General features: G+C 40.4%; 1 protein-coding gene across 2 annotated transcripts in view; it reads right to left on the reverse strand.

Moving 5' to 3' along the window:
* The window catches only part of MTUS2 (microtubule associated scaffold protein 2), a 323283-nt gene that overhangs the window by 202761 nt on the left and 94984 nt on the right, over nucleotides 1-25538 (reverse strand). The window lies entirely within an intron of this gene.

Genomic DNA, 25538 nt, shown 5'->3' on the forward strand with positions numbered 1-25538 from the left:
TCCCTGAGTAGTTTGCTACCCATCATAATAACATAATATACACACTAGAAATCCAAAGCACCTGCAGTATTCCTAGCAGCCTGGGTGTCTAATTAGGGGCTCAAAGGGACCCTAATTAGAAGTGCAAATTAAGTCCACTGTGTGCTCTGTCTTTGGCATCTGGGAGCACATCTGGGTTCACATTTCTAGCACCTGCTGTGAGCAGGTCCTCGCAGCCCTCCCGGCCTTGCGTCCAGCTCGGCCCTGCTCAGAACATCTGYGGCCAAGCGCAGATTCAGTTTCTTTACACTGCACGTACGCATATTTTGGTTGAGTTTGGATTCAGGGCTCTTGGCTTAGTTCCATCTCTACAACAAACAATAACTAATTAAATTAATTCATGAAACAGAACACAGTGTTAGAATTTTGTTTCAGCGCCGCAGAACTGCATTATTACAGATCTCATCCTCAAAGTGCTGTAAAGAAATACTCTTAAACTACTGTGTTCTGTCCTTACTCCAAGAGAAAAAATAACTGAATACCTATGAAATTAAACATATGCATTTTGGATTTTGTGTTTGTTTGTTTCTCGTTGATCTTTTTTGTCCCCCCAAATGAACATACTGGAATTTACATATTCAATGTGAAGGCTGATCTAAACGTCTTCACTGGGCAGAGCACATCTTTCTGTTTGTTAACATTTTTGGTCAGTTAGAGAAGCGCTCCGATTGGCTCCAAAGGGAGCTGCACGTCTTGTGTTTCTTCCTCAGTCGCTCTGTGATACCACTAGTGAAGGCTTTAAAAGTAAGTGTAGCAAGGAAAGTCTCCTGGAACTGAAAAAAAAGACAGGAAAATCCATCTCTCTTGGAAAATCTGTCACCTAGTGCCTGAAAACTTTAACATACACATTTGAGATGGCAATAATGAAGAAAGTGAGGAAGGGGATATCTAGCAAAATCTTCCTTTTGATGTGTGAGCCACTCATAAAGATTAGGAAAAGAGAGATGAAATATCCTTTTATTGTTCCCTTCACAACACTCAGGATGAAGGTTTAGTAGCTTACGACTGCCATCATCAGCCGTGTACCCAGACACACACTRTAAAACACTGTGGTGATTAAAAGGAGTCAATAATCAGTCTAGTACACGACCCGCAGTGATTATCCATAGGTGCAAATATCCATCTTCTATTATTACTTTTGTAATATGATGAAGTATCCAGATGGTACACCATTTGTTTATTCACTTTCATGGAGTGTGTTTTTTCCCCTGTGTTTTTTCCAGTAGCCAGGCACCAAGAGAGGAGGCTGTTCATTCGCTCTGTCCTGCCTTTGGGATGAGGGGGGCCGTCTGGAGGGACAGGGATGTGGTGTCTTTGCTGTGAAAAAATGAATTTCTGGAGTGCAGAGTGGGGAAGGTGGGGCAGGACTGTGCTGCTCTTCCTGGCCACCAGGCAGAGGACGTCGCTGGATGGGAAGTGAGACTGGGAAAAGGGTCCATGGTGCAGGTCACAGAGAGAGGGTTGGGGCAGTGAGTGGTCCTCTAAACCTTTTTATTTTAGCCRGTCTCAAACTGATTGTCTCTGCTTCAGCAGATCCGTGTCACTGGTTATGCTTAAAATAAAAAGAGCAAGACTTAGCTTTAGCAATTCACAGCCCTTTTGGTATTGATGTGCTTGTGTTAAAGGCGGCAACAAATCCACCCCAGAGCTCCAACTGGCTCAGGATCACAACCCAAACATTTCTTTCTTTAATGTATATTCATTTTTATTAGCTTCTGTCTTTAAGCTACAATCTACAACAACAGTATTTCCTCAGAGTGAAAAAAAAAATCTGAAAGTGAAAACAGCCATGACAATCTTCCTTGTATCATTTTCTATCCACAAGTAACACAGATCGCTTCTTAAGAGCACAAACAAAATATTATCACCAAATTTTCTACTGAGATCATTAAAACCACATTTTTTGCAGCCAGATTTCATATGTACCCTTCTCTCAGTTAACAGACGAGCTTTTTACAAGCCAGCATGGGGAGAGGCACATGGCTGTTAGTGGGAATGCATTTTCTCTGTGATGGAGATGCATTTTCTCCAACTGCAACTAGCAAAGATGGTATTTTTTTAATTTTTCTTTTACCAGGAAATCCTCTTGCTTTCTGATGGCTGATTTTTAAATACAARTAATTCAATTTGTTTCAAAGAAAAGAATGGAGATATTTCCAAAAGAGCAGCTGTGACCATGGAGCTGCTCTGGAAATGCAGATGTGCTACATGTCAAAGTAGACCTTCGCTGCAGGTGGGCCCAGAGTAACACCACATCTCTCCCAACCTGCAGTTCAGAGCTGGTGGCTCCCTCATCCCACCAGCTGCTTCCTCCCTGCCTTGCCTGCTCAGAGATAGCCTGGCCCCTGGGTGCTATGGCARGATAAGTAAGTAAATTGGTAAATGATGATGATGATGGACATCATTAAGCCTGAAACACCGTATCAAGCTGCATGCATTTCAGATGTACAATTAAAGCAAAACATTAATTTGTCATCTATTTTTTTCTACTAATCTCTCACAGGGGTTTAGAACAGAGTTAATTAAGGTTTTTAAAAATATGAACACAGCACTAAGAGGTCATAGAATCATAGAATCAGTAAGGCTGGAAGGGACCTCTGGAGATCATCTAGTCCAACCTCCCTGCTCAGCAGGGTCACCTACAGCTTGTTAGACAGGGTTGCATCCAGGCGGGYCTTGAAGATCTCCAGAGAAGGAGACTCCACAACCTCTCTGGGCAACCTGGTCCAGTGCTCCATCACTCTCACAGGGAAGAAATTCCCCCTCACGGTCAGGCAGAACTTCCTGTGCTTCAATTTCTGCCCATTGCCTCTTGTCCTGTCACATGGGACAACTGAAAAGAGTTTGTCCCCATCCCCTTGACATCCTCCCTTCGGGTACTTGTACACATTGATCAGATCCCCCCTCAGTCTTCTCTTCCCCAGGCTGAAGAGGCCCAGCTCTCGCAGCCTTTCCTCACAGGGCAGGTGCTCCAGCCCTCTATCATCTTTGTAGCCCTACGCTGGTCTCTCTCCAGTAGCTCCATGTCTCTCCTGTACTGGGGAGCCCAGAACTGGACACAGTACTCGAGATGAGACCTCACCAGGGCTGAGTAGAGGGGCAGGATCACCTCCCTCAACCTGCTGGCAACACTCTTCCCAATGCACCCCAGGAGACCATCAGCCTTCCTGGCCAGGACAGCACATTGCTGACTCATGGTCAATCTGTCATCCACCAGCACTCCCAGGTCCTTCTCTGCAGAGCCGCTCTCCAGCAGGCCAGCCCCCAGCTTGTACTGGTGCCTACAGTTATTTCTCCCTAGGTGCAGGACTTTGTACTTGCCCTTGTTGAACCTCATGAGGTTCCTCTCCGCCCAGCTCTCCAGCCTGTCCAGGTCTCTCTGAATGGCAGCACAGCCCTCAGGTGGATCATCCACTCCTCCCAGCTTGGGATCATCAGCAAACCTGCTGAGGAGGCACTCTGTCCCCTCATCCAGGTCATTGATGAAAAAATTGAACAGGATGGGACCTAGTACTGAGCCCTGGGGGACGCCRCTAGCCACAGGCCTCCAATTCTACTCCACGCCACGGATGACGACCCTCTGAGCTCTGCCTTTCAGCCATTTCTCAGTCCACCTCTCTGTCCACTCATATTTGGTTCATCCTGTTTACACTGCCCCCAATATGATTACTAGCACTCACTCACCACAAACGAATACAGATTTGGAAAAAAGAACTCATGGAAATTCACACAAGGCATTTTCATACACAGTGTGTGACACAGGCCATGCTGCTATGTTTCAGACAACAGATCAAATAATTTCATGTAATGCTTTTGGTACAAACTGATCAACATGAGGATCAGGATCTGTCCCTGACAAATGCAGGCAATCACACAACCTCAGTATGTTGTTTATCTAGATTAAAGCAGGAAATGCCATCCAGAGGCATGTGCTTCGAATGAATCTAGTTACTGTGCTTTTAAGAGAAGGGAAGATTTAAATGCTGTCTAGGCACAGATCAATCTCAACCAACTTTAGCATTGTGCCTATGCTTCCTCCAGAGTCAGCGAAGAGGGACAGGCATCTCAGAAAGGTAGTTTGCCTAACTAACACCACCTAGGAGGGGAACCAACACACCCATCAGACCAACCATCTCRCATTTAGGTCCTGAAAGTCTGCTGGGACGAACACTGGGTTTAGGCTGCTCTCCTCAACACAGGTCAGAGATCTCCTGCAAATATTCACAGTCTTGTCTTTTCTGGATGACATTCAGTCTTTACTTAAGGATGCCTCAGACTTGAAGAACTCATTGCATCCCTTTTTTCAGTTACTCCAGTGAATAACTGCTCTCTGTCAAAAGTTGTACTTCATATCTAGTTTGAATTTGAATAGCCCCATTTTCTGGCTATTGATACTAGYCTTTTATTACTACTAAAAGATGCTCAGCTTTTGCTACTAGAAGGTATAGTACATACCTTGCCTTTGATAGCTTGCATGGACTGGGCCTCTTCAGTCTCTCTGACACAGTATTCTCCATAATTTCTAGTCCTTTCACTATTCTTTTTAAAAAATGGGCAGAGGTATCAAATGCAGTTAGCAAAATCCCAGTTCTGCTGGAGACAGTGACAGAACWTGATTTGACTTCTACGGAGCCAGGATTTTACCCAGTATGCCAATAATAATCTCACTCTTGTCATCCACAAAGGCACATCTCTATTACTCCTTCTCAGCATTGTCCTGTTCATGTATTAAAGGACCATACTAGCCACAACACCCACAGTATCTCAACAAGGATTTAAGCTTAGACAACTTTCCACCGTAAGTCTTAAAGCACTTGCCAGAACATAGTCCTAGTTGTGTTCATAAACTTGACAGTCTTTCATGAACCATRGTCAGATGATCTAAAGCAAATCTGTATTAGATGATACTCTATACGATTACCTTTTTTTTCTGYCAAATAGTGCATGTTTATTTTTGTAATCTGCTTTACAGTGGCCATTGCAATGAATACACAGAATAATGATTCAATGTTTGAAAATAATACAGAATTGGAATTATTATTGGAATCCTCTGCTACAAAACATACTGATAACACAGGATTCCTGCCAGAACAATATAGAAAATATAACCAAGTATCTCCATGTTAATTAATGCCTTATTAATTCAATGCTCAAGTGTAAATTCAGTGTAAAGAATACAAGTTTTTTGTTTTGGCTAAATCAGTGTAATAAAGACTTTTGTCTATTGCAATAGGCGAATTTGGGAGAAAGATTTATGGCTTTGTGTTACACTTGGGATCCTAGAAGATTTATCATTCTTCTATAGATAACTTCTATCTAAGTAATTTTGTGTTGTTTGGCGTGAATTTTCAGCAGGATAGTTTCCCTTATGTGGCACTGTCTAGGCTCAACTTTAGTATGCTCTTTGGAGTCAGTGAGATGAAAAGACACAGCTGTGCGTAAGTTATGCTGGCTCTTCCTCTATTTTTCATTGCTCACCTCTCTCGCCTGATGTTGGCTCACATGCACACACCTAACGTTGCTCCCTCCTGTGCAGGAAGGCTCCCAGAAATGGAGATGCAATCCTTAACTCTTCAGATGCCCTCTCTAAAGCGGGAGCCGTGGGTAAGAGGAGATGGGATCCCAGTACTGGCACCACCCCATTGCTTAGCAGTGTCTCACTGGGGACCCCGAAAGAGAGACAGGACTGCATGTTTTAAAGACTGGATTTAGTAGATGAAAAACTTGATGGAGTACACATTTCTTGATGCTGTAGAGTGTAAAAATGTCTTCTCTGAATGGCTGGCAGTGAAAAATGAAGTTCTAGCTCTCCACATGAGAGCATCTTGGCAGAATGTAATAACTGTGTTTGTGAACAAAGCTTTACAAAGTGAACTGGGCATGCTGGACAGTAGAATAAAATGATACCTACCAAACTACGGTTAGCTATGGTTCCCAYAGGGAGGAAGAAGGTTCAAGGAGCCAGAAGTATAATTAAACACCTTTGTTTCACTTCAGCAGTATCAGTTTCTGTCTGAGATGACTGTCTCTAAGAACCTCTACTTCTACGTATGAGCCTGTATATAATGATGGCCTAGGAAAGAGTAAGAGTTTCTTTCAATGTGCTATTGCAGTTCCTCCTCCCACAGCCTGCTCCATCCCAGGCCTCATTTAACCAGTAGATCCCAACCCACCGTCTGGAAATACCAGAAAGAAAGTGAAGGAGAGTTGATGATTTCTGCCCYATGGCACACAGCATGGACTGTAATAGCAGAGCTCAGGCTTATAAAACACGGTTGGCTGGAACAGGGAGGCAACAACCTGCTTCTAAATAATAACAGCAGCTTTTTTGGTTAAACAAGCAGCATAGGAATAACACTGAAAATATTATGTTATTCTTAGCAGGCACTGAACAAAAGAAAAATGTTTAAGCATTACCATTTTATTGGCTGGCTATTTTGTTTTCAATTTGCTCCAGAAGTAGAGTAGTAATAATTATGAGATACGTAAAGGAATTATTGAAACATCTGAAAAAATGAAACCAAAGAAATAAAATCTGAAATTGTTTAAGAAGCTTGGCTCCTGTATAAACCCTAATTCCTCATGTAGACTATCACAGGTGTTTACCTATGCCAGTACTGAAATTCTAAACCCAGAATATTTACAGTAAACATCTGGTTGCACTGCTAACACTGGCTGCAATTCCCAGCGTCCAAGAATTACAAAGAAAGCTGTATGAAGAGCACCTGCGTATCTTATTAATCAAGTACCACAGAACCTATGCCTCTGAAACACTTGCTTGTTACTATCCTACAAAAAAACAGTTGATTTGTAAAATGATAGGGGCAGACACAGTTACCTGTAAACCAGTGTAAACCTGTAAACCCCCMCAGGAGAAGCCCCCTCCACAACATAAATTTTCTGTGGCCAGTGGCTGCCGGGCTGAAGTGATGGAGAAAGTCTACGCCAGCCGCGAGGCACAGGCCGTATCTGCTTTCCAGTAAGGCACTGCAATTGCGTACAGCGTCTGAACCATATGCCTTGGTTGTCCTGGAAGCTGACAGGGGCTTGGGAAATGCAAGTGCCTCAAAACAAACAGTGGGGGACACTGACTCACACTGCCTGTGGCTGAGGATTATTCAGACTTTTGGCTGCGCGCTGCTGCATTTGCAGACTTGCAGTCCAACYGACTTTGTCATAACCGGTGCGGAGGCCGAATGGTGCACGAGGGTGTTTCTCCTTCCAGGAGCTAGACATGGACATCAGGGCACAATGCAGCAGTACCTAACAGATGGTTTAGCTATGAAGTGAGAAACCTACAGAGGCTCTCATGGTAATAAGCTCCAAAACTTCACAAAACTCAGTAGCACTCAGGGCAACAAAAGCTACAGGCTGCTGACTTCTGATAATAATAAGCATCACAGATCAAAAAAGGACGAGCGCCTTTTACTGCATTACAGCAACCACGAATTAACTCCTGCAGAAATAGATCCTAAGCAAAAAATCTTGGCTTGGAGGAAAGATATTCATGTGTCTGATCAATGCAGCAATCAAGGAAGACTGGTGAAACTACGTGAGGAATATATTTATATGAGGTGGGAAAGAGATGCAGCGATTGGGTTATTACAGGAATCAGGCATGAACAACAGTCTTCTGACATGCTGAATTATTTCCTGATAAATGTTGCTAGGAAGGCCAGGCAAATCACTAACATCCTATCTGAGGTTTTCCCTGAGAGAAGAGGTACCACCTCACTTAAAACGAAGGGTGCTCGTTGCCAAGAATTGAGCTACATGAATGAAATCAATACAGTGCTGGAACAGAAGGAGCCATGAATGCCTGCTTTAGAAGTCCAAATGATTATGAACAACCTCTTCCTATGGCTATAGGAGCTGAAAGTTGATACTAGGACGTTAAAAAAGTCAATAAACACCTTGGAGTGGGTAACATATAATCAGAATTAATTAAAAGTGATGGAGAAGGGTTCATCCAGGGACATGACAATTTTGTTAATGCGATTTGGAAGGCTGAAAACTGAACTAAGATTTGGATCCACTGCCTGATGGTTTCTATTCATAAAGAAGCAGACCCAGCTGTTTGGAGAAATTATAGTATAATATCTCATAATTGGCAGATCCTATGGAAATATTACTGTGTATCACGAAGAAGACAGTATTTCAGGCAGACAACTTCCTGCCTGAACAACTTAAACCTAGGCAGAGGGAGAAACAGTGGAAGAAGTGTTAAATTTTTATATGCCATGAGTGAAGATGTTGGAAAATGGTAAGAAAGCACTTCTTACTCATCTATAAAAATAAAATGATCTGAGAGTATTAGTGGTTTTTGAAGTGTGATTCTGCAGCATTTCCAGAATCTCACAGTTTTAGTGGCTGTAATGCCTTTACAGTCAATAAACATTAATCTTTTTGTTATTTACATCATTACCTATTTTAGTTCAATATAAATTTAGATATATAGCCTAGATATAAAAAAGTTAATGGTAAGGAATGAGATGTTTTGTATGGTAAAGCAAAAAATTTCAGTTATATTTTAATTCTCTTCATCAAAAATACAGATTTTAGTTAATCAAAAATTATTACTTTGTACTCTTTTATCAATTTCGTCAAATTAAGAACTAAACAATTTATTAATATTTGCCATATTTAACGTGAGCATTTTCTAAATTAAACTTTTAATTTTACAGTTTAAAATGCTATTTGAAGACCAAATTTGCTTCATGTTTACAATAAAAACAAATTTTAAAAACTGCAACTGCTAAAAGAAATTCTCAGTGCTAAATACTGTGTTAGAAACAAAAAAAAGCATTCCTGCGTGGTTCAGAATCAGAGATTATTTACACACACACCGCTTCATATGTACTGCTCCTGTTGCTCTGGATGAGGCGGTCCTGTCTAGGCAAAACAGAAGGGTTATTTCCGCTACGTACATTAATGTTTCCTTATCCTACAGCTCCGAGAGATCACCGGGAAGCGTCAGCGCTCCCCGTTTGCTGCAGTCAGCATCACACGCCTCGCTGCTGGATGCACGGGGAAGGGAGGTGTCCGTGTCTTCATGACCTGAAGCAACAGGCCTGAGGAATCAAACGCCAGCAGGGAACCCCAGCGTGGGAATTCCCTATCGCTCCTGGCTCTATCGCAATGTTTAACTGGCTTGTCATTGATTTACTTTCCTTTCTGAATAAAATATAAAAATGGAAAAAATGCACCATGCCAGATATCCTTAATTGACTATGTATAGATGGGGATGTTAACGCAGAAGGTATAGCAAATGGATTACATTGCTTTCCCCCTGGCTAAATACTCCTTTTCAAGACTGGAGTATTTTTCTCATAGGTCCAATTGCTGATAGGAAATTGCCACTGCCATACGTAACTGCTGTTGCTTAAAATAACCTGTGGCGGCCTGGACTCCCCAGTGAACAGACCCACACCTCTCATGCCATGGCAGTGGCAATGGCAAGGCCAAGAGCAGAAATATTTGTATATCATCTTCTTAATTTACCTCCAGGTACACTCTGAGGGAAGTACATCTGGAATGCAAACAGACCAAAAATCTTCCCAGACAATGTATATAAATTATTTCCTTTTTGTAAGAAACTTGAAAATGTTTTCTTTTTTTCAAAACTGCACTTCCTAATACAAAATTAGAAAGCTATCCTAATAATTTATTACTTATGGGGGCTGAATACCCGAAGCATGTCATGTGGAAAGGATCCTGATCACTGCTATTTCAAAAGAGTATAGGATTTGGGATTAAAGACCCTAATTATCAAAACTGACAAATTATTTTAATTATTAACATCAATCAAGTCTCCACAAGGCATAAGTCCTAATAGCTGTGGCTTTTCAAGCTACTTTTTTAATACTTCCATTTGCTTTCAAATGTTCACTGTTGGATAAGTCAACATACTCTGATATAGACAATCTAATTAGTTAGGCTCCCCCCTCAAAAGACAGATGTCTCTGATGATCTTTGTAATGGCAATCAAGAAGCTGATTTAGAATAAATCTCTAGCTTTATTTTAATTTCAGATAAGTATACTTATTTAAAGGTACAGGAAATTCTCATACTTTCTGGGGCACAGTACTATTCAATGTAGGACTTCAAAGAAAAACAAACAGCAGAACCTCAGGGGAAGCCACTGTGAAGAAAGATGGTATTAGATGAGGATACACTGGCAGTTTAGGTAATATGTGAGAGCTAGTAGGTCAAGCAAGGCAAGACCTCCACCAAAGGCTCAGTCCACAGAGATCTATAATGCCACAGCCAGGAGCACACTGGAAAATGAGGCAGCACGAGGAACTCTGCAATCAAAGTGTTAAAGAAGAGAAGTTCATCATTGATGCAGAACACACGATAAAGGCAAGAAATAAAGCAGTAAAGAAGTTTGACTGGAGGTGAGCGTAGACTAGACAAAAACTAAACAAGGGGAAGGAAGGGCAATGACATCCCAAGCTATGTCCACACTCAGCATCACATCCTGCCCACGTTACAGCAGGGCTGAGCCCAGGAGCAGAGTGTGGGAGAGCCCTCTCTGCACCTTCCCCTTGGTGCTGGCGGCTGATGGGGCCCCCACGGACCACTTCACCTTGCTGCAGTCCTGGGAACACCACAGCATGAAGTCCTACTAATCTACTCAGAAGATAACAGAGAGGGCTGGAGATGCACTGTTACCTTCTGCTGCTCTTCTCCGACAGAAGTGGGAGAGCAGCAAAGGGATCCTGCCCCCTCCCCCTTCCTGAGGGCCTTCACCCTGCAGAGCCCATCTGGGAACTTGGTATGTCCCTCTCCATCCAAAAACACAAACTGTGGCTTATCAYAAAATCTGCAACAGCTGGACAGTGGATATGCTGGGCCCCAAAAGAYTACTTAATTTATTTCTTTACAGCATGAAACAGCGACACAGAAAGCAGATTGTGAAATATTTCCAAAATGATTATTGTTTTTTTGCTAAGACTGCTAAATCTTTCCTGCCTTCCAAAAAACATCTGGGAAACAGAAGAAAAAAWATATATATAGTTCTAATACTAAAACATGGAAAAAGTTCATGAATTTGCTTCCTACTGAGTAAAACCCAGAAACTCGGAAGCTTTGTCTACTGCAGCAGATTTACCTACTGCTGATAAAGCAGTTACAGCTGGTACTGAACTCAGTTTAACTTCAAGTGTAGCCAAGGGTAAACTGTCTTTCCACATCRCTTTCTAATTCTACTGTATTCAATGGCAGCTAACTGTGTCAATTTGTAACTGAATAACTAAATATGTATTCAGGACTGTAACTTTAAACTGCTAGGTTTGCACATTTAAGTTTGAACCACCACCAGTTCTATAATGCTGTCAAGCCTTCAAAAACATTACTGCAGAGATGCTTAGCCAACCTATCAGTAAAAAATAAGGCAAACGTAAAATATTACCAGAAATTCTGAGCATGTTTATTAACTTCAGTAAAAAAAAACTTCAATAATTAGTTTGATCTACATTTCCAAGTATTTTTTCTTGTGACTTGAGACCTAAGGGGAAAAAGCAATGTCAACTTGTTTAAAAAAAAAAAACAAAAAAACAATTAGTGGCAAAATTAAAACTGTTGTAAAATCCAGATTGGACCCTTTAACCAGAGAATCGTGATTCCTTCGGTTACATCCACCTGGTGAAGGGCGCAATGCACACTGTGTGTTTATCCTCRGAGTCATACTTCACTACCACCAGGCATTGCAAACCACATGAACTAGATTTCCAAGGGGAATTCCAGTAGTTAAAAAGGAAGGAGCAACACATACAATTATTCCACTCAAGTCACTCTGACTGACCTAGAAGTTTTGGTCTGCAAATTCAGGCATGGTAACATCGTGTTGCTCCCTGGCCACCCCATGTTTGTGGGGCTAGGGGCTTGCCACTGGGGAATGGAGAAGCAAATCCTCGTTTAAGAGTACAGATGACAGAACGTAAAACCTTACTATTCAGAAAGGTCAAGCCCAGCTAACACACTACCAACCTGCTGTTACTGATCCTGGAAGTGTACTGTAAGTACATCACGGCAATCACTGCTCTGTAAACAACTGTATTTGTTCTGCTTAGAAAAACGTGCATGCATTGCTCAAAAATATTTGCAGTGTTTTGTCTGTCACAAGATTGCATCTCTAATTTCACAAATTAGAGAAAATTGATTTGGCTTTAGTACTTTAATACCTTTTAGCACACCTTACATTTATAAGGTGAGAAATACATGTGTGGGCTTTTTTTCCCTACTATATGTTTCAACAGGAAGCTTATATGCAATAAAATCATAGGATTTAAGACCTTCACTCTCACATTTGTTTTTTTTAAATTGATTATTGTCACCCACAGTACTACATTAGACCTCTTTTGCATGTATTAGATACACAGGTCAACTAACTGAAAATTAGCAAGCACATAGTCCCTCAGCCCAAGAAGAACAGGACAGAAAAGGACATTTCCTTTAATTCATATGCTTTATCTTGCAGTTGTCCCMCTCTCTACTCACTCTGACCCTAGAAACTTCTTCCCTCCTTCAGAATCTGGGGGGAGCTCCAGGCTTTGCAGGCCTCAGAGACCASACAGACGGGCTGTTGAGCAAAGCAAAGAAATAAAGAAATAAACTCCAGAGAACAGGGCACTGCAAGGGGAATATCTGCAAGTTCTCCTCCTCCTTGCTCCAGTTTTTCTGTGTCTGCAAWCAGCAGTATTGAATGGAGAAAAACAGAGTCTCTTAATGGACTGTTCAAGACTTTCTAGCTTTGCTGGTGGAACTGGTTGGAGAACAAGTGCCGGTGGAGGACAAGCTGAATATGAGTCAATAATCTGTCTTTGGGATGGTGAAGGCTAACCAGGTACAGAGCTACATTAGCAAGAGTATAGTTCATAGCTCAAGGAAATGATCCTTCCCCTCTGTGYGGCCCTCTGTGGAGCACTGTGACGAGGTCTGGGCACCTCAGTACCACACTGATGCTGGAGAGGATACAGAGAAGGGCCATCATGATAATTAGAGGTCTGGAGCATATGACGTACAAAGAGAGGCTGAGCGACTGGGGAACAGAAGGTTGAGGGGTGCCATAATAACTGTCTTCAGCTACCTAAAAAGGGAGATAATGGAAATGATTAAGCCAGACTCTGCTCAGAAATGTACCGCTAGAGGAAAAGAGGCAGTAGTCACAGAATGCAATAAGGAAAACTAACTGAATGTGCGGAAAAAAATCTTCACAATGACAGGCTTGAAGCAGAGTGCTTATACAGTCTCCATCCTTGGAGTTCTTCAAAATTCAGCTGAACAAGGCCCTGAACAGTCTGATCTAATGTTGAAGTTGGCCCTATTTTTAGCAGCGGGTTGGACTGTGTGGYCCTCAGAAGTCCCTCCCTACCTAAATTATGCTGTGATTCTAACACCAATGGCTTAACAGAAAGATGCAGCTAAGCCCAATTTCATGACACCTTGCTAGAAACTCCACYGAACAAGACACTGAAGGCTTCAGTGTCTGTAATGACCATAGCTCTATTACTGCACATTTTGCACAAAACAGTACCCAGAAACTGGGGCAGTCATCTTTCGCCCAGCACTCCAGGAACGAAGCACAGGCCATCTAGAACATACTTTCTGGTCAGAAGCCCACTCTTAGATTGGGAAAAGTGATATAGTTGCAGCCACTGAGGAAGAGATGTGTTGTGTATACTCAACAGCAAGTTACAACAGCTCAGGTAAGACTGGCAGGCAGGTGCTGTTAGCAARGAGGAGGATACAATCCTTGCTACCCTTTGGCTCCTACCTCATTCATTGCATAGTATGCATTAGCAAAGACCTCTATCATGTTTTAGGCAGTCTCTATCTGTCATGGTCAAGGCATTTATAGTGTGTCTGTGACTAGATGACATAAAGACAGAAAATGAATGAGAATCCTATAGAGATCTACCTAGGCAGGTGTATTACTGCCACGCTGTTAGYGCATTCACTAAAATGCAGGAGGAAATCACTCAAAACTCTCATCTCATGTATTTATATATTAAACCAAGTATTTATTGTACAAACACTTAGCAATGACTAAAGTCCCATGAGTCTCCTAATACATGTCAGAAAAACATAACAGTAAAAATTGCCTTACTCTCAAAATCAGCCCTGCATGCTGGACCTGGTATGAAAGTATTATACTAAGATCTTCCTTTATCAAAAAGTATTAGAGAAGCAGGACAAGAAATTCCCTCCATCTCACATCTGTGGCTTCTTTGTCAGAGTATTATGACCTGAGAGAAAATTATGTTGCTCATTTCCTTCAATTTGTTAATCATTCTCTCAGTGAGATACTGATAAAAATAAACTCAACTGCTAACACTCACCTTTACAGGGGCAAAAAAAATATAATTCTATTAGAATCACAAATTCCATGTTATCAGGGAAATTATGAATGTTACTGAATGGGCAGTTTGAGGGGGGGAAGAAAATAAGCAGAAAATCAAAAAGCACTGAATAAAATAAAGCAGACTATGGCAGTCTAAAAGAGGAAGAAAAGTTAGTATTACAGTCATCTCTACCAACTGTAATTACAAATACTTGCAAAAGGTAAGAAGTATTTTTAATTTGAATAAACATATAATGATACAGACAATAAGAGAGCAATGAATAATACAGCAGGAGGGCATAGTTGGAGATGGCCATGCTTTGGTCTATCTTGCAGGAGAACAGATACAAGATACTGAGGATGCTTGGAAACCCTCATGAGAAGAGATGGCACTGGAAAACGGAGGCACCAATTTAGCTATAAGCTGTCAGAAAACTACAGAAGGAATGGATACAGACTGTCTGAAATTTTKTATTTTTTATTATATTTTGAGTGCATACCTGAAGYTTGCTCTGATTTATGTCTGCTCCCTACATAAAGTTAGGGAGATCGTAATACAGCTCTGGGAAATGGAAATGCTACAACACTAACAGAGAAACTAACTATTGCTTTTGGTTGAAACTGGAGAGACCTCCATATACAGTTGTGAGCATGTCATTGTTTAGAAGCTTGGTAACACATTGGAGGATGTGCAAAAAACAGCAAGAAAAATGCTTAATAGAATGGCATCATTCTTAATAGAATGGCATGTATATTATCAAGCTGGTTAATTAAGCATTGTACTTAGATTTTTACAAGGACTCATGGAATTTTTAGCACTGGATATTTTAAAGAATATTTTAGACAACCCTCTCCTAGAAATGACGTAATTTTCAATTATCTTGTCTTAAGGAAGAGGGATGGATATTGTGACCTCCTACCCAGTCTTATTTTCTAACTCAGCTATGAAACTTTGTGAAAAATAACAACCAAATATATGCAACATGGATAAACAATGACTATGGGAACTATAAGCTCCTGTCCAGCAAATGCTTCCAGGCATGCTGAACTCTAATATCTTAAGTCATCTTACAGATGTCAACGGGGTGACTCAGAACAGCAGAATTATGCACATGCCTAAGTGTTTGCACTATGAGCACTGTAACAATCACTTCTGCACAGCATGAAGAAAAACAACTGTTCACACTTCTGTGCTGCCTATATGAAAGCTTTCAAATGAAAGCAATTTATGTCTGGAAAGACAGAGCTAGTGAACAGCTTTGCTAGTTAGTACAAGAAACACGTGTAGGACTTTGGACACACAAAAAATAACGGGGCAATGAATCAGTAAACCTTGCAATGCATTAGTGCATTGACTTGGAGTGAACATAGACGAAATAAAAAGAATGATTAAGTGTCGGAAGCTCCCACTGGTGAAGTCAGGATGTCTTGACACCAAATATTTTAAGATACTGGCAAAGTCTTACCATGATTTCTAAAGAGAAATGCTTTCAGTCTTGAAATGATATGAGGAATCCTAGGTGAATATTATACAATAAATATACAAAGTTAACAAATGGAAGAGTCAATGTGATGATCTGGAGTCATAAATTGAACTGTTTGTAGACTTTATTTTTGGAGTTGTTTCCCAAGATGAGCTCTCTGAGAGCTGTCATCCTTCTTGCAGAGACAGTACATGACATGAAAAATTGCCAGGGATTTTTTGGAGTGCTTACACAAAAGGAGCATTAAAGACTGTTAAGTCACACCTGGTTTATTTCTACTGGCCTAATATGCATTATGTTTGATAACCGCTTTAACAACCTTTATGTAATTGCTTGGAGGATTGAATCTGAAAAAAAGGAATGGGAGTTAAATTGTTCTGTCTAACAGACAACACTCCTGAAGTAACATTATTAGTGGTAACAGGATAAAAATGAGAAGAGGAAAATTGAAACTAAATGAACATTTTTTTTTTTTACCTGCTGTAACTCAGTCCTGCACCATGAACATTAGTAGAAGTATTTTTACTGCCTTGAAGGGAGCAGGATCAAGCTTACTGTTTTAATCATTAAAAGCTGTTTAAAAGACACTACTGAAAAATAAGCATTAGGAAACAGTATTGCCCTAGCACTAAAGAATACATTAGATATGGAAAAATTAAAGATGGGTTAATATAGCTTAATTGTTTATTTAGAGTAAGTTATATGGGACAATCATAGAATATAAGCATCCAAAAGCATAATGGAAGTAATACTCTGTTGCCAAGTGTAAGGACCTAAACAAGTGAGTGTCTCTTGGGTATTCCACCCCATAGAAAGTGAATTAAGTGTCTAGACAGTTTCCACTAGTTAACTAGTGGATAACTAGTATCAGTTAATCGATACTGATGGCAGTAAATGTAATGCAAAAATTGCAAGAGCACCTTTTTAATAACTCAGTGGTTTTAGTCTTCTTTTATTTGGCAAACTGTCTAAATACTGTTGTAGCATTATATTAAAGTATCTCACAGGGACTTAGTCAGCTAAAATATTATTGCTGGGCCTGAAATAAACATCAAGAAGATCTGTTTTATAAAAAGTTTCTCTGTGCTCAGTATATTAATTATTTTTTTTCTTCCACAAAAAACTGCTGCCAAAACCATATCCCAATATTACTTGGCAATGTTTTTGTAGCCTTATCTGATTTGCAGAGACATTAAAATCTATACTGTAAAAATATTTTTAAAAGCTTATTTTTAAATAAAATGTAAAATCCACTGTTTTTTACACAAAAATGTATGCTATTGATAAGATAGGCTATAACAGCTGTTCTGGAAATAACAACATATAATTCACTCAGTACAAATAGCACATATGCAAATAGCATCTTCCTAGTAAAAGACCTTCTTGAAATGCATGCTGGCAGAAGTCACTGCACACAATAAGTACCTTTTCCCCCTTTTTCTTTCACCGCACTCAAAAGTTGCATCTTACAGTAACTGTGGACAATGCTTAAGAAAGATACTGCTTACGTATGAATGCAAGAAGTGCTATATATGGCAATTTGAGTAGAGAATAGCCATGTGAGAGGCTTTCTTCCTTTGTTTGCACATAATGTAAGTTTAAATGGCTAAAATGATCACGGTCTTGGGTAAAATACATTTCCAGGAATGACACACTACATGATAACTTTCAGTCTAGAGTTCATTTTTTTATGAATGAACATAAACCATTTACAGTATTTTTTTAAAAAACATGAACAGAGACAGATGCTTCTCCATGTAATGGTAGCGGGCATTGCTATAATGCATAAGCAGGGTGTTGTAAGTTGTGGAAACATTTCTGCAGGTCTTGGATCCTTGTAAAACCTACACAAGACCCTAACTGCCTCCTCTATAATACATGCGCACCTAATCACATCTCATCATTCATCTTTCCTCCTTCCTGTCTCATATTCTTGATGTCTAACATTCCATTCAAAGCACAAGCAAGCAGAATTCTTTTATCTTATCCTTGGGGAAATGCAAAGCATCAACCTGAGGTAATAAAGTCCCTTCAGCATGTATCCTCCTTATTAATTGAGAAAAATCACCTAGGTTTATATTTCGCAGRAGTGGGCAAAAATCTAAGGCTGTGAGTGCACAAGGAATCAAGTGGTTTCTCTGATCTACTTGAAATGAAGCCCATTCCCCCATCGTAAACATGAAAACAATGACTACACAAATGCACTGGCAGCAAATGAAATAGAATCAAAGTTTTCTGTGCTGTCGTTTGCAGTACGTACTTATATTTCTAAGATGTTCTTTCTGGTTATATGATTTAACAAGAATATTTTCTATTCAAACACAAGGCTCTGTTTCAATATGCTTGCAAAACCAATGTCAAATCTGAAATCTGTATTTCGTAGTTTGTCAAGTTGCATGTGCTAGTGCATACCTGACTGGGACTCTGCGTGAATTGATTTTAAGGATGAAGGGATTATCAAATCACACAATCTATAACATTTGATCATATAGTTCAGTCTACTTTACATGAAGACACTGTATGTTGACTCTGATTCTTTACGGAACGCAAAAAGTCTGTAAGCTAAAGTAAGGTTGCACTTATCTCCTTGCCTCCTTCTCAAATACAACTAAATCCAGAAAATCTTTGGTGACTCGCACATTAGGGGAAAAATTCCACCAGATCAATGAGGTCTATTAGCATAATGCCTATATCATGATCATGTCAAAGGAAATTAAATTCTAACCTGTTACATTCCTATACTTGTGTATTGCTACTTGGGAATGATTAAATATCGTGGTTGCTCAGACATAGTCTGGAAATCCCTAATTTTATCTCACTCTGACCTTAAAAATGGCAGTGAGGAAGATGGAAGAAGCCATTGCATGAGTCTCAACTTACATACAACAGAAACCCTCTTTAAGACAGGGCTCACAGAGTTTGAATTTGCCTTATTTATATCTCGTGAGGTTTAGAGAATTTAATGAGGATTCCACTAAGGTCCTCTAGATCTGCATCTAAAACAAGTACTGAAATAATTTCAAACAACAGATGAATTCATACAAAGCGAAGGCTCTTCAGAGATACTTTTGGGGGAAAAAATACCTACATTTATTACCCAGATTACTAGTTAAGCATAAACTACCTTGCTTTAGCTAAAGACTACACCATGCTAATGTAGGAAACAGATATGAGTTCAGTGCAGTATCTCTTATCACTAACAACAGTCTCTCTGGATCAGGTTTTGCACACAAAAACAGATTATCGGTGAAAAGAATCCCATGTGAACTTTTTTGCACAGAATGTCTATTTTTTTTTTTTTTTTAATAATGACCGGTATTTCAAATTCATCACGTCAGATAAAGAGACGACAATTATACCTTTCAGCTGCAATTACTCGTTGTGCAAACACTTTCCACCCATTTGTTTTAGCTCTATTGCAACAAAAATGCCCCTTGACACCCAACTCTTCATAAAATACAATTATTTTTGGTCTAATATAATTGCTCTCTTGTTAAAATTACATACATCTATTCAAAAAGAATATTAAGCCTTTAAGAAAAAATTAAAGAATGTGGTATGGTAGCATTTAGAGCCTATACTTAGGCTAACAAAATAAAAATACCCTGCAATGCTGCTGGGCACTGGTGCCAGCTGGCCTGGAATGGCCCCTTTTTATCCTACCAAGCTCTTTTAGTCCTATAAAGAGAGCTGATTCTTGCAAGGGCATCCTGGAATGTTCAAACCGCAGAGCAACTCTCAGGAGCTGCCGGGGGAATGCCSGGGGCGGCATTAATCGTTACAGGCCAAGGATGCGCCAGCTACACCGCTAACCGCTTAACCAGGCAGAGATCACGTCTGGGGGCTCGGGGACATTCCCTATTTAATTTACCGGCATAGATATGGCCAGTAGCTATACCAAAAAACATCAACAATAACACCGAAGCCTATGAAAAACTTCACTATGCTTCTGGGCTCCCACTCCCAATGAAACGAGACTGATAAGCAAATACCAGCTACTAAATAGCAGCGGCTGTTGTTTTCTTCAGAGCCTGCTCCCCTGGGAATCTGAAATATTTTTTCCCTGCCCTCCAGTCTCTTCACTCTGCCTCTGTCATTTAGTACTTTAACAACAGAAAGTATTCTGGAATACAGCCTATATAAGAAATAGCACAGTACACACATTCACATGGTATTTTAAAAAATATATATTGCCAATGGAATTCCCTCAAGCTCAGTGCTGTTTTTTCTGCCCCATGTCCTTCATGGTATCGAGGCTGCAGCCAAACCCTGTGGGGAAGGAGGCCAGCACCTGCAGCATCCCATTAGCTTCTAAACCAAATCCCTACTTTCTACACAACTGCCTAGAGCCTAASCAGCACAGACTCTCATCCTCCAAATGCAACTTAGCCTTGGGTAAGTTCCTGGTAAGAAATGTTCATGGCAAAACATCCATTACCTTTAAGAAAACCAGAYTTTCACCCTCATGGAATTACTAAAGCAAGCTAATTTTCTGTCAAAACTTTCTGTTATTCTATTCCATACATTTTGGTGTGGGGGGGGCGGGGTTCTATTTAATTTTTTCTAAGAGAAGAGAAAAGGGAGCAATAATAATGACAACTTTTTTTTAGTAAGTACTTTTAAAGACATTCTGAAAAAGTATTTTCAAAATTATCAAGAATAGCACAAAAATTTCTAAAGAGCTTTTTGGGACATTTTTCACATATTGATCCACTGTTTTTATTTGCCATTGCAGGACAAAAGGGTCTGAGTTGGCTATCCTACAACGAAAGCGCAAGGACTGTATTAATTAATCTCATTACCTAAACAACATGAGGACAATATAAGAGCGCTGAAAATCATTTGCACAGACAGTAGGAAAAGAAAAGCTGATGGAAAGCAAGAAGGCAGGAAACAATTTTAATGAATAAAGAGATTATAAAAATTGAAAGATAAAAAGCAACATTGAGAACTCAGTTATTAGCAATGASAGAAGAAACAAAATTAGCAGTAAAAGAATCTGAGACATACTGAARAACAGGAAGACAGTAGAAAAGCATAATCACAGGAGAGGACGAAATTCTACCTGTGTGCAAATAATAGTTCTGGTCTATYTCAGACACAACTGTCACTCTCAGGAAACTCTTCAGGTTTTGAGAAAGTATAAAGAATGAGAAAAAAAAACAAGGCATGAAATCAAGACTAAGGAATTATGTACAGAGCCAGGCTAAATAATGCTACTTTGCACCTGGTCTTCTAGTGTCTTGCTGAAAAGGACGCTCAGGGGCCCATTTTCTTCAGAGCAAACAGATACGAAACAAAGTCTTCTGCTTTCTTTGCTGTCTCTTAGACCTCCTTTGCTTTAACTCATTTCCTTCACAATTGGGTTCAGGTCCCCACTCTTACTGGTGCTGTGCCTCATATGCYTTGCTGGACACACAAGGAGAGAGCTGCTCCACTCTACATGTCCCACCGGCAGCCAGAGGAACCTCTGCTTGCGTTGGTCTCAGGGGTTTATAACTCAGGGTTTGCTCCCAGCCCACTTGTCCCAGCCCTTGCTTCCTTGGCAGGAGGCACAGCATGGTTGGCCAGCCACCTCCTGGTGTGGCCCAAGCCTCATGTGACCAGCAGAAGATTGCACTGAGCTTTCCTATCTGCATGAAACACATGAGTGGTCAGGCAGGATTCTGCCTTTCTGTTTCAATTAACTTGATAACCATCAGCTGTACATACACCTTTTACAAATACCGCTTAGCAAAGGGTCCAGAAGCTTTCCTGACATCAGCCATCTTCATGTCCCTGAAAAGGGGATTCCTGTGTGAGAAACTGTGGCACGAAGCCATTAACCTTATCATACACTATAGGATATTTTTTGAGAAACACAAATGTAAGCAAAGTGATTGGCAATGGCTGTGCCCTCCAGAAATAATACTGCTTCCTTCTGATAAGTAAAGTAACTGTTTTGAATGTGACTTCACTTTATTCTCCACTGTAACATAAATCTAGRGTGTTATCTCAAAGACAAGGACAATAATAGAAATAACCTATTCCCATGCTTTTCATGTTATCTTGCTTAAAAGTAGAAAAGTTTTGCAAGCACAGTCTGATCTCACATCTGGCTCTGAGCAGGATCAGCCATATCCAGGTCTGTCCTTGCATTCTGTRGCATTCAGTAAGTCCATAACATTTCTTTCCTGCTCTTACAGATTAATAACACATGTATCAGCTAAAACTCRAGCACTCATCACCTGGAAAGGCATCTTTTTGGGCAAACTGATCACTGAGTGACTGTTTCTGATGTGACGCAGCCAAAAGCAAAGTGAACGCAACTTTAGGGAAGRTGTTTTCCAACACAGATTCACAAATACAAATGTCTCTGCATGAAGTATTGGGCGCTATGTCAACCAATCTAACTCTGAGCATTCAATCACATTCAATGTAATATGCAGATAATAGCACCTAAGGTAACTTAAGGAAGTGAAAAAAATTGGGAGGGGAGATTAGAAGAATGTGGCTTGTTTAGTCTAGCTAAACAAAAGATGAGACAGATTGATCCTCCTCTGGGGGATCAGAAAGGGTGCAGGAGATGGGAGGCAACCTAGAAATATATACTATGAGAATGCTATTTGAGAAGAGGTCACCAAAAAGTCATCCCATCCTCTTTTCTGCCCTGTTTAGAATTTATGCAACTCCCCCCCCCCAAATGAAATCAAAGCAAGATACCTAAATGGAGAAAGTTTGGGAAGATGATCTTTGTTAAAGGGGGTAACTTGTAGGTGTCCTAAGTAATTTATAAAATCCTTTACTGTTGTAGCACCTTTGCATTTATTGCTCGGATTTGACTTACATGATACAGGTGTCTTTCACTTSCTTGGCTCGCATGGGCCATTGAAAATTACCCAAGACAAAGCTGACCCAAGTGTACGATTAAATCCAAAAAATGGGCTAGGTACTTAATCCACCTTTTTTGATTCATTGTGAGTTCTCCACTGGCTTTTTTTTTTCCTTTCTGGCCCTCTTTTGCCTTGTCTGTTTAGCTTGCATGCTTTTTTTTTGGTCATAGACTGTCCATGACTCCTTGTACAGCACTTCGCACAGCAAGGTCCTGCTTTCGGTTTGATTTGCTATGTGCTATTGTAATACAAATGGTAACTAGAAAGTCACTGCGGAGGATTAACCACCTCTCACTAACAGGAATCAAACCCTACTCACAATCACTCAATAATGATGCAATAAGTTCTCTGTTTTATACTGCTATTTGCAAAGAATCACCCAAGACTGACAGGGATCTTCTTGCCAACTCCCTCTTCAAGTAAGTTGAAGAACCAATAGACCCACTTGGGATCTGAAATACAAGATAATAGGAAGATTACCTCATCATCTTGAAAGTTGTAGCTTATTCTTAGGACCATTCTAGTGATCTATTCCTGTCCTGTACAGCTATCTTAATTAGTGGTGTCACTCAAGTATRCACACACTGGAGGAGGGAACTGGTCATGGAAGCCTTTTCCAGACCCAGCAGTCCTCCCAGAGGATCACTGACTGCTTGAGCAACCTGTGGATGCAGAGCAGAGGGCTGGGAGATTGCAAAAACAACTGAGCTACACACTGATGGGGTGTTCAGATCTCAGATCCAATTTGGTCCCCTCTCACAAAAGCAGCTTGAGTGCAGAGCACCAATATGCTGGGAGGGAGCAGCAGATGCAAATCATCCATGATGATGAGGTTTATCCTATCTAATGCTCTGTTATTCAGGTTTCCAACAGGAAGAGATTTCACACTGCACAACTCAGCTTTATTTCAATTCTTCTACTCTTTYATGTTGCTTAATCCAACCCAAGCTGCTGTGATATCAGACTGGTCCTGAAAGAAAGAGAAACAAGCTCAGAGAATCAGRATTAAGTGGCATATGGGAGAAAGAGTCCTAGTTCTGTAATCGACAGAGGAGGTGGCAGGAGGATGTTTGTGCGAGAAAAAAGATCTTCAGAGCACTGGACAAGAAGTGAGGATGACCAAAGAGACTACTGAAAACAGTGTGGAAGGCAACTTTAAATTCAATCATCATTCTAACGATCACATGACATCTCTATAACCAAAGCAGTCGATTGTCTGTCATGAAATTTAACCTTTAAATTTAACAGCATTAAAGCTGTTTATTATTAGTTCATTGTCTTTATGTAGTAACATGCATCAACTTATCCTTTTCTTTTATTGGTAAAAACAGCTAGAATCAAGATTTAGGATTTGGTATATTGGTGATTCATCACTAACAAGAAAGGCATAGAAGCAGACTGTCCTAGGCAGGATTGAGAATGAAGTCCTAATTTGCAATCTCCTACCTAGTCCATGCTATTCCCTATATCAGTGTACAGATCTAACAGAAGCTGCAATTTGCTGTTGATATTAAAAGTTAGCATTTGTAGATTAAGGGCTACATTAAGAGGCAGGACTCATCTCACTTTTYTGCATGCATCTACCACTGAACTAGTCACCTCAGGTTCCTTTTATAAGCAATGCAGAAGAGGTATTTTCAGACCRTGATTCATCTGACTCATCTTACACACCTCGCTTTGACTGAGATGAGATGACTTTCCGTGCTGACTTGAACTGGGGCCTAGAGGTGGCTCATAGACACCTATGGTGTAGACATCTACATTCAGTCAGCGCCCCAACCCCGGATATCTGAACTCTGGTTTCTGGATGATAGCCATTTTTTGAGGTGGGCAAATCACTTTATCACTGCAAAGAGAGGGTTCTTTTCAGCAAACTTTAGCTGCCTAAAAGGTAAGCATCTAGTTTAAGAAAATCACATCTACTACATGATCTGTGGAGAGAAAGAGGCCCTCCCCAACTGAAATTTAAGTTGGACTTGTAGCCTGATTCATCATGACTCTTTTATATGGTTAACATCAAGTAAGTCTTGGATGCCTGCTTTGTAGTAGCRTTTCCTATAGCTAGAGTGGTGGATCCTACGGGCAGGGCTCTGGAAAAGCCTTTGAAGAACAGGTTTGACTCCTTCAAGGAAACCACTGCCTCAGATTGTGGGAGCTGAAAGTGAACTGCAATCATACTGTCTTGTTTTGTAAAAACACTTGCCTCACTGCTGCTCAAGAGTTTGTCTTCTCTTGCAGCAGTGACTCAGCTTCTTTAAATTACCTACTCAGAGTTAAGGGTACAAAGAAGAAACAGGTTTGCTGCAAAACAGCATGTTGGGAGCAGAGAGTTATTGCATAAAAGGCAGAGCAATTTTCTCTGGGTACTAACAGCTCCGTCAGCTGCACRTGAGCTGTATCTCAACAGTGGCACAGGATCCCTTACTGGAGTGCAAAGCCCCTCTGCAGCTGAGGTCGCGATCAGGCAYGTGCTATATTAACTAAGCTCTTGAGTCATGTCACATTAGAGGCAGGGCCCTAAGGGGTTCATACAAATAAAGAAAACTGTTGATTAACCTGACCATGCCAAGTGCAAAGGTAACCAGTCAAAAAGGACACAGGTTATTATAGGTTATAAGATATTTCTAAGAGGTTTCCAGATTGACTGCACTAGTCCTCATGAGAAGAAACAGAAAGTATATCCCTGAAGTAGTTCAATAACCGAAGTTACTTAAATAACCGAAGTTACCAGGAAGTTCAAAAGATATGGAGTTGTGTAGAATCAGCAAAGTTTTAACTTCCATGAAAAGCTCAAGTATTT

This window comes from Rhea americana, unplaced genomic scaffold (assembly GCF_003343005.1).
Source record: "Rhea americana isolate MKP2758 unplaced genomic scaffold, rheAme1 scaffold_71, whole genome shotgun sequence".
NCBI lineage: Eukaryota > Metazoa > Chordata > Aves > Rheiformes > Rheidae > Rhea > Rhea americana.